Source organism: Aptenodytes forsteri, unplaced genomic scaffold, assembly GCF_000699145.1.
Source record: "Aptenodytes forsteri isolate BGI_AS27 unplaced genomic scaffold, ASM69914v1 Scaffold265, whole genome shotgun sequence".
In the NCBI taxonomy this organism is placed as follows: domain Eukaryota; kingdom Metazoa; phylum Chordata; class Aves; order Sphenisciformes; family Spheniscidae; genus Aptenodytes; species Aptenodytes forsteri.
Genome location: NW_008796175.1, coordinates 2,784,473 through 2,797,652, shown reverse-complemented (window position 1 = coordinate 2,797,652; position 13,180 = coordinate 2,784,473). Strand labels below are relative to the sequence as shown.

The following is a 13,180-nucleotide window of genomic DNA, read 5'->3' as shown; positions in this document are numbered from 1 at the left end:
CTGCTGCTGCACTTCCTAAGCACGGGGCCACCATGCCCTGGGAGAGGTGGCAGCGTTTGGTCCCTCATCCTCGCTTCCCCTGGGGTAAACCCTCTGCTCCGCAGTCTCAGCTCATCCTCACCACATGCATCCCCCCCTCTCTTGCAGGGCTCCCCATAAACCTCTCTCCAGGTCCCCCTCCTCCTGGGCTGCCCTCTGCCCATTAGCTCGTTGCACATTGTAGGAGGAACACACGCGCAGAGGGCAAGCGCAGGCAGTAGAAGGCAGGGACCAGGCCCTAAAGGGAGGGAGGCTTTCCCGGGAGAAGGGCACGGGGGAAGCTGCAGCGCCGGTGGCCGGAGGGACGGGGGCGGACCGGCCCCCCGCACACCGCGCGCGCCCCGCCCACCGCCCGCGGGGTCCCGCCGCGCCGGAGCTGTCCAGCGCCGCAACCTCCTGAAGGCGCGGTGCCCCGCGGAGCCTTCAGCGCAGCCCCTTCCCCCGGGAGCAACCCCTGCCGGCGCGGCTGCTGGGGCAAAGGAGCTGGGGAAGGTGTCTGCCTCTGAGCGGGAGCGTAAGGGAGAAGCGGCAAAAAGTGAGAAATTTAAGATTAATTACAAGGCTGGCATTCCTCGCCGGCACGCAACAGCAAGTGGGGCAAAATCTGCAAGGTCAGGGGTGAGTCAGGATTCACATCATCATTCCAAGGCTCGTGCGGAGAACAACAGCCAGAGCAAGATAGGGAAATGCTAACAGACATGAGCTACAAGGGGAGGTGAACCCTCTGCCTTAGGGCATCAGAAACATCAGTCAGGGTCAGGAGCAAGCAAGTCAAGGTGTGGGCTAGTGCAGCAATTAACAGGAACCACTGTCTGTCCAGTAGTGTGGGTGGTTGGATTGCACAGCCCAATGGCCTCTGTGAGTCTGTGATATTTTTGCAGGAGCAGGCTTCCTCCTCATTGCCCTCCTCTGGGTTTATACGCCACCGACAGAGACCAGCCTCCTCACAGAACCCAGCATGGCAGTCCCCACCCTCTCCTGTTTTAGTTGATTGTATTTCTGGACTTTTCACTCTCCCCATTTCGTAGGTGGGAGAGTTATGGGTCAACCAGATTGTGGTTTAAATCTTGCCCTGAACGGTTCTGGCCTCATATGGATGGAGCAGGAGACAGTTAATTTGATTTATTCAGATGCTTTCTGATCTTTCCTGCAGCTGTAACTATTGGTTACAAAACCATAGTTTTCATGGCAATTAATTCTCTAGCTCAGGCAAATATGACCACTTCCAAGCACTCCTGCCAAGCCCCTCCCACACACATAAGAGAATTGCAGTTTTCAGGTCCAATGTCTTGGGATCTCCATGGCCCAGAAGCAATGTTAAGCTGGGAATATCCCCTTTCTGGCAGTACACAGTCCTTGTATTTAATCCAGATAATTTGTGAGATAGCATATATTAAACCTGGCACTGGCTTTTATTAGTCCCCAGTGCAATTCTAGGAAGGGATTCCACATTTCAAGGCAAAAAAGAAGCACTTCTACTGCCAGCAATTAACAAACGATGGATGTTTGAACCTTGATGTGCCAGAGGCCAGCTCTTATTAGATGAGTTTCCAGGAAGGATGCAGAAGAGGCAGCCTAAGTGAATGTAGCCCATCACGTGCCCCATGATTTATGACATGAATTCAACTCCACAAATGATGCTTTGGATCCCTCCCAGGGATAAGTGCTCTGTATGATAATGTTATAGATGCTTTTGCAGGTCCACCCTGAGTCCTCCACTGAGCCCCACTGCAGTCTCTTTGTTGAATTACTAATAGCCCACAAATCACACATCACATTGCCTCGCTCACACAGCGGTGAGCCCTAAGGACGTATTTTGTCTAGCCTGCTCACTGAGCATCCTTCGCAGCCATTCCACACTAGTGATTTTTACATCTCAAAATACTGCTAGGAGCACAATTTCCCACTCAGGCTCCAGATGGGACCCAGGAGATGCCAAATGTGAGTGGTTGCTTAAAACAAAGTCACACATGGTCAGGAAGAATTCAGACCAGGAAATCCCCGCTTGCCTCCTGTGGCCAGCTATTCCAGCTACTACAAGAAAGGTGTTTAGACATCAGCTCTGAATTCCACTTGCAAATATTCCAACATTTGCACCTTGCCTGTTCTACTGCAGAGTCAGACAAGACCTAAGACTCAGAAATAAGCAGAGGGCCTGAATATGAAAAGCCTCTGCTTCCCTCCGTCAGGCAGGCACCTGTACCGAGCCCTCTGCTAGCCAGGGGAGGAGAGAGAACATCATCATTTTTTGCTGGGCAGCAGGAACATGCTGGTGAATTAACCATGTCCTCAATTCTATAGGGAACGGTAAGTAATTTATGCCCTGAGGAGCAGGGGGTTGCTGCATGCAGGGAGGAGAGGGAACAGGGCTGTGCATTCAGGTCATATTCAATGGGGGCTGTCAGATCTCTTCCATCTAAACTGCTTCATCACACTATTATTATTTGCCAAGCCCTGTTTGTGCTTGGGGGGTTTACAAATGGAAAGAGAAGAGGACCAAGCCCTGTGGTGCTCACCCCACAGCAGCAGGACCACAAAAGCCCAGTGGAGCTGGAGGTGCCCCAACCTCCCTCCGTCAGGCAGAGGTGCAGGGGGCTGCACAGATCCTTGGGCTCAGGGGCTGGAGGCTGCGGGGAAGGTGGGACTCAGGGAGGACCTTGGGGAGTGAGGGAGGTCACTGCACAGGTGCAGAGAGATTGATCTAGGCGCAAAGCCAGCGAGGCAGAGGACAGCTGTTGGGAAAATCTGGGCAGCGATAGGAGTCAAAGGGAATAGGGGTGAAGGGGGATGAGGTTTGAAGGTCAGGATTCTCACGGGGGCTGAGAGAAGCACAGCCTCACATTCACCTGTGTTGAGGCACCAGTGCTCGAGCACTACACAACAGTCCCGGTGGCAGCCACAGCCCAGGTGCTAACAGAGGGAGCAGCAACCTGCCCTGTGCAGCCCCAAGCAAGGGGCTGGCTCCCTGCAGAGGCCCCAGCATAGCCCAGAGCCCATCTGGGGGCAGCTGCCTCTGTGGCTAAAGCCAGGAGGTGGCTGTGGATCTGCATGCAGTTCAGGAGGGATGTCTCCTCCACAGCAGTCTGCAGCCCCCCCGGGCTAGAGTGATTCCACTGCAGCATGTACAGGGAGCAGCAAGACAGCCGGCAGTGCTCAGACACACCTCAGGTGCAGGATGTGGCCTTTCAGAAACACCTTTAGATATCACCTCTGGGCAGTCACTTGAGAGGGACCGCTGCCATGTGGGCTGTATTTCTAACAGGTGACTGGCCTTGGCAGCCCAGGGGCACTAACACAGTCACGTGGGGGCAGCCAAGCCCCAAATGTCTATAGGTATCACCCTTCACCTCTGTTTCTATTCCTGTCATCTGCTAGGGAAAAGGTAGGAATTGCAAAATGTGATGATTTTCCAAAACTTCCAACCAAAAGAAAAGCTGCAATTAAATGCAAATGGAGGAGGTTCGTTAGCCTGCTTCCGAGGGCCGAGCCTTGCCCTGTGGCATTTCCCCAAGGACTGCTCTCAGGGCTGGCACACGGGAGCCTAGCGGGGAGACTCTGAACTGAAAGTTCAAGATATTCTCTCTAGAGCTGAAATCCCAAAGCTTTGCAACAGCTTCACATCCTCCACAGAGCTGGCATGGGGGCCAGCCCACAGAGGTCAGGAATTACATACCTCCTCCAGACAAAATAAATGCGCTGCAGATGTCCCAGGCCAACAGCAACTGGATTGTGCCCACATATAAACCCATTTCCATCTTAACCAGCAACAGGACTCAAACAGGAGCCTCCAGAGCTGACAAATACCAAGCCTAATGCACAGAGCTGGTCTTTGCAGGAGACCAGTTTGCTCCATGTGTCACTCACCGAGGGATGCACAGGACAGGGTGACTATTTGTGACACAGGGCTAGTGCATAAGAAGCAAAGTACTAACTTAACTCCTTTATTTTTGCAACTTTCCCAGATTGGTTCAGAGTGAAAAGTCAATATCTGCCTTTTAATATCCTTTGCATCATACCATCTGAGGTATAATATTAACACTCAAAAGGAAATGGCTCTGAAGATAAGTGAAATTCAGTCTTTACATCCTTTTAAAAGCTCTCAGGGGCAGAGGCCAAGTGGGGAGATGCCCAACAGAAGCATCTAAACAGGGTGGACACACTGGGCCGTTTGTAGCCCAGCTCCGTCTGCTTTGATTTTGTTTTTTGAAGAGTGTTAAACCATGGAGAAAGCTGTGCATGTACAGCTATGAAAGCACCTGCTCTGTGGCAGGACCCCACAGTGCTGGGTGCTAGCTGTGAACACGCAGGTATGAGCTCGGGGATGCCGAGGAGTGGTGTGATGCTGCCGCGGCAGCGGGGTCAGCTGCGGGATGCCCGGGCACCAACAGGCTCCTGCTGCCAAGGGGAGCGGGTTCGCACCAAGCTAATGAATTAATTTCACAGGAGCGAGCTCAGGTCCTGCCGGTGCAACACACACGGTGAGCCCACGCTCACTGCCACTCACCCTGATAAGCACCAACACACTCATCTGCTTCACACAAGACTTCCCTGCCCTTCTCAGACACTGGTTTTCCCAATGCTGGGGCTGCCTCCTGCACCAACCCAGAGCCCAACACATAGCTGCCAAAAACATCACCTCCCAAAGCACCTGAGATGACACAGCTCCTCCACAGCAACCTGTGGGCGCTTCTGAGGTTGAGGCAGGACAGAAACCCACTCCTGAGGCTCCCCGTGCCCAAGGTGAGGGAGGGGATGATCCCAGGCTCTGCCCCTGCCAGAGGGCAGGTACGTGGAGCAGAGAGGTGCTGGCACTGTCCTTCCAGGCTGCTCTGAGCCTCCCCCAATGCCTGCATGCCTACAGACCTCCTCGGCTTTCACCTGGCCATGCCCAGGGAAGCCACCTTACAGATCTCCCGTTAAGAAACGATGCACAGCACATCCTTTTCTGGACTGAAGCCTGGCTCCCAGCTGGCTGTAGGACTAGATGTAGGACTTTTTCTACATCTCAATACCGAATCCATGCTTTGGCCTTCCTATCCCTTCCCTTCTCAAGGGGAGAGGTACCACACTGCTGCCAAAGGCTGGTCCCCTTCTCACAGCTCCCTGTGCTCACCTCTTTTTGCCTTCACAGGCTCTTTACGTGGTGGCCAGAGCCAAGGGTGCTTGGGAGTGTCAGAGGGCTGCAGAGCCCCGAGGGAGAGCTGCATCCCTCAGGGCTCCCACGGGCTGGGACAGGGAAAGGGAGCAAAAGAAAATGGAGGCTGGAAACTTCTGGAGGCTGAAGAATTTCATGACCAGAGATGAGTCTCCTTTCCCTTTAACTGGGTTGGACAAAATAACTCTCTTTGCATTTTTTTTGTCACCCACTGCAAGAGTGACCTGTTGGCTGACACCATTTGGGCAGGGGGAGGCACACACCACCTGACAGCGTGCCTGCACGAAGGCGAGCGACAGGCCAAGCCTGACTCCATGCCCTCCTTCTGCACAGCTTGAAATGCAGCATAAACGATGTAGGAAATGATGCTGGGGCTGACTGTGGAGCTTGCGGTTGCCCAGACCCCCTGTGTTGGTTCTGGCTAGCCAGGCACCAGCTGCTGCCCGTGCCCCGTGCTCGGCTCCCAGCCAGCATGGTGGCCTGTAGGCGAGAGCAGCCCTCCTCTCCAGGCTGCCTCTGGGAGACATCAGAGCTGGGCCATTTCAGTGGCGTGAGCAGGCTCTGGGGCCGCGGCGGCAGAGCCCCTGCCCTGTGGCTACGCCTCGGCACCGGCTCAAAGCACCATGACCATCCGGAAACGGGTAACGCGGGACTTGAAAGGTCCCTGGTCACAAGGATCTTTGGCAAAGCTGCTGAAGTGCCCAAAGTGTAATGCGAACACAAGCAGCTACTGAGGGTTTAATCTTTGTTTTGGTGCCTTTTTTTTTTTTTTTTTTTTTTTTTTTTTTTTTTTTTTTTTTTTTTTTTTTTTTTTTTTTTTTTTTTTTTTTTTTTTAAAAAAGTAAGCTTAAATAGGGACTGGAAAAAGCCTTCACTCAGCGGGGAAGGAAGAAAGCTTCCCCAAACAGAAGCTCTGTGGAGTCTAAGTTTCCATTTAGAAACCATTAAGGCCAGTGTGTTCATACTTGAAAGTTAGACATCCTGTTCCAGGCTCAGCCCGCTAAATAAATGACCCAATTTGCAGAGGTGCTGGGCTCCGGTAGCTTCCCTCTGACCTGGTGGTACCAAATAAAATTGACTCAATTCCTTTTTTCACAGGAAGAGTTATTATCATCTGAAAGACTCACGTGCTTTTTTCCCCCCTCTCACACAAATACATATGTAGAGGGAAAAAAAAAAGAGTGAATAAGGGACGGCGTTAAAATAAAGATTTCTTTGGTCCCTGGGATTCAAATATCCTGTTTTCTTCTCTTCAGTAAGTTCCAGTGCACACCTAGTTACAAAGTGTTAAGAAACATGTTTCTGTAGAACAAAATCAAACCAAGATCCATCAACAGAGCCTCAAACTAAATTGCAGTTAATACGAAGGTGACAAGAGGGTATTTAGGGCCTGGTCCAGGGCGCTTTGAAGCACCACATGTCCCCAAAACTAATTACACCCTCTGAGCAGTCCTTCAGTGAGCCCTATCCAAGTGAGCTTCTGCAGACTAAACTGTGAACTTAATTTCAAATTCAGGTATTCAGAACTTGTTAAATGCTGTATTAAAAGTTTTCATCTCCAAGTCCCTGATACATGTTCATAGCATATTGTTGGATTTGCAATGAGGGCCCTTGAGGGATCCCTGTATCATCCCATCTTTGCATGTGTTAAAACCAGCTGCGAGCATTAGCACAGCCCATTGCACCCACAGCACTGGCATGACCTTACAGTGAGGGTTATGCGCCCATTCCCGAATTGCAGCTGCGATGCCAAGCCAGAGATGCACCATCCCTCCCGCCCGTGTGTGGGGTTTGGGATGACAGGCAGAGCCCCCACACGCCAACCACACTGAGCTCCTCATGCCCCAGTACAGACCAGTGCTGGACTTGCTCTCCCCCGGGACCCAGAGACCATGGTCCCCTCGGAGAGCATCCTGCATGGGCCTCTGCACCACAGGTACCCGGCATATAGCCACACAGCGGCTGATTATGGCCTGATTAGTCTTAATGACTTCCTCTCTCTAAATGAGCATCCGCAGCTAAGGAAGGAGCGGAAGTTACTCTCCTTCCATCATGGCGTATGACGCACCGAGGGGCTTACCCAAACGAGGCAACTATCCAGGGATGGTGACGGTTTCTGCTTCACTTACCACATCCCACCCACCTCCGCACCCAGGGTACCTGGACAGGACCTCTGGTACGGCCGACCCCTGGGTTTCCTTCTCATGCAACCCCCTGTGGGACCCTCCTCCCTTGAGCACACCCTGAGGACAGCTGGCAGATCCCTGCTGAATCCCCGGCACTGGTCAGAACCGAGCTCAGGCAGGTCCCAGCCATGTAACAGAGAAAACCATGGGGGAAGAGCCAGGTGGAAAGTGCAGCCATGGGGGTGCTGGGAGCATCCCTCCAGCAGGGGTGCGGGCAGGTGCTGCTGCGGCAGAGGCTGAAGGTCTTCCTGCCACCCCCAGGTTCTTCACAAGGAGCCACCTCCTCCACATTGGCTACATCCCTGCTGAAACCTGCCTGTGCTTGGCCCTGGCTGCCTCACCAATGCACTCTCCTCCTCCTCTGGCAACATGGCAGAGCCACATCCTCCCATTTCAGCAAGTACTTTCCTCTTCTTCCACATGTTGCACTGATGGGGTCTCTCCCACCTATGTGGCTTCAGACGTTGCCTTTACAGCAGCAGCTACATCTCTACTACGGCCAGTTTGGACACCAGCTCCAGCACCTCTCCCTGTGCTGCTCCTGGGGTCCTTCCAGCAGCTCGACATCCCAAAACCAGCAGTGGGGTGCAGCTCTGGGGCTGCAGTCTGTGCATCTGGGCTGGCTGGCAGGCAGTGGTTGGTAATCCAGCTGGAGAGGAGCTAAGCTCAGTCCTTCAACTCCCCTCTCTAATTCCAACGTTATCCCTTACCGTATTAATGGGATGTGTTGGAAGGGTCAGCAAGCACAAGTGCACAGCCCCTGTCCAAGGGATTCACATGCTCAAGGGAAGGGGGGAAAGTCTTACAGGTGAATAAAGAAACCAAGGAAACAAATGTCCTCAGCTGTCCACTCCTAAATGAACTCAATATGTTTTGGGAAGGAGCACTGAGAACATCTGACCCTCCTCAGCCTGGTCCAGGGAATGGGTGACAGCAGGACATGGGATGCTCCAGGGTGGGCGAGGGGAACCGGCTCACCCAGCATCTGGGTGTTAAGGCATAAGTTTCCCCAGGAGATGCACAGGGAGGGGGAATGACTTTATAAAGCATTAACTGGGCCTTGGTTCCAGCTGGACAGCAAGAAAGGAAGGTCAAGACCATCAGAAATATCAGCTGCCTCCCAGGTCCGCAGGGCAAGAGGCTGAGGGTGGGCACGAGGCTGGGTTTGGGGGAAGGAGAGCAGCTCAGCGCCTGGTTATAGCAACTCAGCTGGGTGATGACGGCAGGATCACCAGACGGAGATGCCCAAGAAACAAGCTGAGAGGTGAAATCAGATGGAGGGAGATATATTAGGAACAGACACGCAGATTTACACATCGTGAGTGAGGAGGTGACAAACAGGTCTGTGGGATGGGAATCAAAATCTCACAATGAGGGAGTAAAGTGTGATGAGGAGTGGTGGAGAGGAAAGACCCTCCCGGGACTCCGGCTGGCGGGAGGACATGCTGGAAGAGATCCTGGATGTGGAGGGAGGGCAGGGGGACCACCAGTGACCACAGAGCAGGGGCTGAGCAGACCGGCAGGGTCATGAACATACAAGCACCGCATTCGGCGATGGAGCCAGACGTGAAAGGCAAGTTTCACTACAGTTGTATCTACATTTATGTTGCCAAAAATACCTTTCACAGATTGGCTGTCTTTAATTAAAAGGATGTCTCCTGTGCTCCTGGCATGATGCAGAGCTCGTCCTGCCACACAGGGCTCTGTGTGGATGCTCTGCAGGGGGGCTTTCCCACGGGGCTCTTTCCCTCTCTGCCCACGTCCTCCCGTGCCCTGCCAGCGCTGGGCAGGTCACGCAGCGGCACTTCCCCCAAATGCCCCTCCACGGCACAGGCACAGGGCAAAGGAGGAAAACTTCACCCCCCCTTCCTGTTTTGGCTTCTCTCCTTCCCTCCAAACGCAGAGAATGCCTTCCTCCTCTTTCCTCCTCCACCTTCCAGTGCAAAGATTTAGCTAATTTCTTCTATGAATAGCACAGGAGTAGCCATAGCAACATCACCCTGCCAACCTCACCACCTCCACTGCCTCTGTGTCCCCGGCACCCTGTTCCTCTCACCCTCCCTCGCACCTCCCCAGGGAACATCTGGGGCTTCAGCCATTTCCCACGAAGCAACACATGTTTGGCTTCCCGCCTGGCCCCTCGGTGCTCTCCCTCCTTCCTTCCAGCCATGCCTGCCCATCACTCAGAAAACCAGCCCAGACCTCCACGGCCTCCCCAAGGCTCTTTCTTCCCCCCGCCACCCATGCCCCAAGAGCCAGGAGCCCCAAATCCAGCAGCATCTGAAGGCTCAGTGAAGGCTGGTGCTTCCACCAAGATGTGCCGCCCTGTGCCCACCTACTCCAGGTAATTCCCCAGTGAACGGGAGGAACTATAGCAAGCAATGTTTGTGCATGGAAGAACACTGCCTTTCGTGAAACACTCACTGCTGAAGACGGGCAGGGAGGATCTGGCCCCCTCTTCCACCTCCCTGGCCATGAAACGCCTCTGCCGGGAGGGGCCACACAAGCCTGGCATGCTCCGGGCACTTGCAGGTGGTCAGGGACTCATTGCGATGCTGCTCTAACCCCCCTCTGCATCCTCCTGACCCCCCAAGAGGGAGAAAGGGGCCGCAGGAAGAGGGGACAGCAGGACATCGCATTTCTGGCCAAGCAGGGCCAGCAAACCTAGGGCAGCCCCGGGGGCAGAGGGCACTTCCCAACCACATGCCGGGGAACTGCACTGCCTCAGGCCCCTTCCCCAGCTAAGGGAGGAGGTGCCTATGCCCCAGCCACCCCAAACGCACATGAAAATGCTGGTGGGACCCTTGGGAGCCTCACGGGGGGCCCCGTTCTGGCCACCATGTCCAGCACCAGGGACCTTGGGGTGAACTAAGTCACAGGGCTGGACCTTCCCTGCAGGAGGGAAAGGTGCCAGCTGCTGCTGGACCCTGAGTGCAGGGAGCACCACTGGAGAAAGGGCTCGGGCACAGCCGGGCAGCTCAGCGCTCCTCTCCTGAGAGCCCGTGGGCGTCACTGTGCAGGGGAGAGGAAGGGTTTGAGCATGCTGCTCCTCTAGTGCTGCGCATCTGGGATGCGTCCCTGGATCACGCTGCCATTCCTCCCCCAAAGCCGGGAGTCCTCCTCTCACCCCAGTCTGGCAGGGGAGGACTTGAGTCTCCCACCAGCAAGCAAGGGGGGATGAGGAGGGCACAGGGCCAGCCGGAGGGACGGCAATGGGAACAATGGAGGACAGCAATGACAGCAAGTGCAGGGAGTGGGGACTAATGAACAGGGAACATGGATAGATAAGGGAGAAGAAATGGAAGAGATCTCAGAAGGGAGAAGAAAAGCAAAACAAAAAGAAATGAGAAACCCAGAGCTCAGAGATTTCCTCCCTCCCTACAGTCAGGATTAGGGGTTCTCAGTTACTGGCATTGCCTGAGTGAGCTAATTTGTGTCCTAGAGAAGGGAAGAGGCAGGAGGAAAGAACTGACAGGGCACCGGAGGTGGGAGGAGGTGTGGGTTGACGTTGGGACCGTGCCGTGTGTTGGACAGCACGTGTGGGCACGTCTGACATGCTGCGGAGCTGCGCACAGGGTCTGCGAGTACACATGATGTCAGAGAACATACACCACCATATGCAACCGTAAGCACATTTCCGATGTCAGAGCATCCGCACATGCGGCCGCACCAGCGTGCGCAGGCGGTGCGCACTCTCCTCTGCTTGTGTAAAGAAGCAAGGGGAGAAAAAAGGCTTAAATGAGAGGTGGTGAAGCTCCCTGGGAGGTGAACAGATCCCTGCTTTCCCAGGGAAGCCTCCTGGCACGCACACCCCTTCCCACCTCTGCTGCTGGAAGTGCTTCCAGGGACAGGGAGCTCATTTAAAGGGGCAGCCCTGAAAAATGGCAGCCCTGCCTCTAGCTGAGGCTCTCGAGGACACAGAGGCTGCCTCCTCAGCTCCTGCAAAGGTGACCAGCTTCAAATCTGCAGCATCTGGCCAAATCGACCCAGAGCCCAACATCTCCTGGCCTCCCACAGCCAAAAAAACCCATCTGCCTGCACACAAGCCATGCCCAGCTGTTTCCATTTTACCACTTTTTGTCCCTCTGCCCACCACTGGACTGGGAAGAACATGGATTCCTGACAGCTCAGGCACTTTGCACCCTCAGATCAGAAGGGGAGCGTTGCTGAGGTATTTGCTGCAAAGCTTTACTCATTGCGTACATTTGCTACACACCAGGGAGCAATCCTGCCTGCTCTGATACAGGCAGCACACATACCACACACATCATATTCTACACGCAGACCCCGCTATGCTCACATAGTCTCACACACTGGCATCCTCTGTCGCTTGCAATGCCGTGAGGAGCTCTTGTTTTTTTTTTTTCATCTTCAGAAAGGCTAAGGCCAAGCAGAGATTCCCAACGTGGACTTTCAGAGCAAATCAAGCCCCAGGGCTCCGTGGCAGCACCACAAAAAGACAATGATTTCTCTTCCACCATTGCAAAAACATGAAAGGCTCCCCTGCCCAGCCTGCCACAGCAGCAATGCAGCTGGCATTGCTTCCTTCCCAGCCTGCTTGCAATTGTCTTACCAGGAACCCTGGGCCGGACCTTTCATGCAAGCAGGAGTGGAAAGCAGGGAGCAGACATGCTTCAATTCCCTGCTCCTGCAAGCTCCCTGAGCTTGCTGCTCTGGATGGAGGGAAGGAAAGAGACAGCAAAGGAAAGATGGAAGAATGCTTGCCAGGAATCAGCAGGCGAAAGAAAGCTGAGGCTGATTTTGATGCAAACAGTGGCAGAGAAAGAGACAGAAAGCAGGACCAGGCTGATAGGAAGGTGGCTGGGGTTTTGGGTGCTTTCTGTAAACATCATCTGAGCGTATCAGCTTTGAATCTAATTATTTCAACCAGAGCTACAGACTGAGACAGTAATGAAGGAAAAACAGGGGAAGGGAATAAGAGGGTTGTGTTTTCCGAGGGGAAAGGAGGAGAGAATTCCCATTGATTCCTGTGTGGCTGCCTGCTACGGCGTCTTGAAATAATAATTAGAAGGATCAATAAGAAATCATGTGAGGTTTGAAGATAATGAATGAAAGAGGCAGAAGATGCAAATTGAAATGCTTTTCTCTAAAGCAGGGTAAATTGTTTTTCAGGCAGGGTCTAGCCTCCATTTTAATGCTTTCCAAACAGCTCCAACCATTTTATAAGCTGGCTTGTGGGTTCAAAACAGGACTGGTCTCTCCATTTAGGGGAGAGAGACACAGCCTGAGAATGGGTCCTGAAGGAGAACACTAATAAAATGAATGTGTGTGGGAGGAAATGGAGGCAGTGAAATGGGGCAGAATGCACACAGCACACCAGCGACCAGAGCAGGGTTATGCAATAATCTTGGGGAGCAGGGACGTAGCAGCAGAGCAAGGAAACCACAACTCAATGGAGAGTGGGTGCCAGTTTGGGAGTGCTGGCAAGTGGCACCGTGAGCCCATGAGGCTGCCTGGCAGGCAGCATGCCCCACACCTGCTAAACACAGTATGATGGGATGCTGTCGACACTGCTGGGGCTTCAGGCAACGGTATCATAAGTGGCGAGGACCTCAGGTGGGGTGTCCGAAAAACATCACGCCCGATGCACACCTTGTGCCAAATGAGACCCAGCTGGCCCAGCTTGTTCTCGTTCCCGGGGAGGCTGCTCCGATGCAGAGCTCCTATGCTGGGCAGGACCGCGGTGGCCAGTCCGAGCAACGGCGATGCCAACCTGAGCGACACCGGCAGCCAGCCCGAGCGATGATGATGGCCAACTGCAATGACGCCGGCAGCCAGC

General features: G+C 53.9%; 1 protein-coding gene across 1 annotated transcript in view; it reads right to left on the bottom strand.

The window, feature by feature from the left end:
• Positions 1-13,180, bottom strand: part of DLG3 (discs large MAGUK scaffold protein 3) — a 78,095-nt gene that overhangs the window by 38,680 nt on the left and 26,235 nt on the right. The window lies entirely within an intron of this gene.